We start from the raw sequence: 1,850 nt of genomic DNA on the forward strand, positions 1-1,850 counted from the left end.
TTCATGAGCTCATGGGCAAGACTAGGAAGGCAGACACATAAGGTAGACAGGGAGGAAGGCACGTCACATAATACCGAGTAGAAGGGCTTTTGTTGGCCGTACAAAGCCCCTCTGCAGGTTGAATGGACGCGTGGGCCACCAGTTTAAAATCCTCGGCCAGGTGCCTTGCCCTGCAGCTATTCCATGAATACCTCTTTATGGTTCATTCCCCAGAAGCAGCAATCAGTCCCTCAGTCCCTCAGCGTCTGGCAGAGCTGATGGGGGCAGGGTGACCTGATTTCCTTGGCTGGGAGTAGAAGGAGCAGCTGGCCTCAGCAGGCCCAGAGGTGTCAGCTCTTCTTCTCACCCAGCACCTGATGGCAGGTGCTGCCACGGGGCTCTGGCTTCCTGTGAGATCTAAGCAGCAGTAGCTTTTCTCAATCACATGCCAAAGAAAGAGTAGGCCTGCCCCTCCTCCACTCCAGACCCACTCACAGCCAGCCAAACCGAGTTTACCCAAGGAGGACCCCCTGGACAACACCTTTCATTCACATCTGGAGCATTTGCTAAGCCCATGTACACGCCGGCAGGTGGTAGAAGGACACGGGACTGATATGGGAGGTGGGCGATAGTGGTGGACACAGGAAGACAGGAGGAGAAAGGCAGAGTGAGAGCGATGCAGGAGGAAACTTAGAACATGGAAACCAGGCCCCCAGTCCTGACTCCTGTGGCCCAGCTCTCTCCTGCCCTCTCCCTTACTGACCCAGGCTTCTGAGTCCAGCCACTCACCCCTTGATACCTCTCACTGTTTCCCAGCCTCCAGCCTCACTGTGCTGCCAACCAACCTGCAAAGGTGGACAGACTAGTCTGCTGAACTTTTAAGAAACCTTTGCCCACTGCCACTGCCCACAGGACAAAATCCAGACAGTCCTGTCTGGCTGGGGCTCTTCGTGGCAGGACCCTCCTCTGTCTGTCTAGCTTCATTTTCCATGCTTCACAGCAGGAACAATCTGCTCTGCCCGCTCTGGCTTGGCACTGCCACCTCCATCCTGTGCACTGAAGCGAGTGGCCGTGCATGGTTGCCTTGGAAAGTTGACCTTCTCAGGCGTGTTAGCTGCCCTCAAGTATACCCCTCATTTCCCTTCTCACACAAGCCTGGGGGCCCAGAGTCTACAGGTGAGGAGAAAGCAGGGCTCAGAAGTGGTCAGTTCCTTCCCAAGAGCACGGAGCTGTGAGCGGGAGGGCTGCAGTTCAGGCCCTTTTTACTCTGCAGCTCAAGGCCCACCCGCTTTACCTTACTTACATGAAGACTGTAAGCTCCTGGGAACATGGGCCAGGTTCTACTTTTTTTGTTTGGGGCAAACAGTGCATACAATGGTATCTTAGTCCCTTCTAGCTGCTATGACAATACCATAGACTGGGTGGCCTATAATCAACAGAATTTATTGCTCACAGTTCTGGAGGCAGGAAAATCCAAGATCGAGGTGCCAGCAGATTTGGTGTCAGATGAAGGTCTGCTTCCTGGTTCATAGATGACGGTCTTCTCTCTGTGTCCTCACAAGGTGAGAGGGATGAGGGGGCTCTCTGGGATCTCTTTTGTAAGGGCACTAATCCCATTCGTGAGGGCTCCACCCTCATGACCTAATCACCTGCCAAAGGCCCCACCTCCAAATACCATCACATTGGAGGTTACATTTCAACATATGAATTTGGGATTTGGGGGACACAAACATTCGGTTTATTGCAGATGGGCCACAACTACAATATGTAACAAAAGAGAAAGCACAGTTAGGTAAATAGTTAAGATGACCATTCCTTCTTTTTTTCTTTTAACCTCTTTTTGTTTGTCTTTTGGGGTTTTTTGGCAGCTG

This window comes from Galeopterus variegatus, unplaced genomic scaffold (genome assembly GCF_000696425.1).
Source record: "Galeopterus variegatus unplaced genomic scaffold, G_variegatus-3.0.2 Scaffold1858, whole genome shotgun sequence".
NCBI classification, from domain to species: Eukaryota; Metazoa; Chordata; class Mammalia; order Dermoptera; family Cynocephalidae; genus Galeopterus; species Galeopterus variegatus.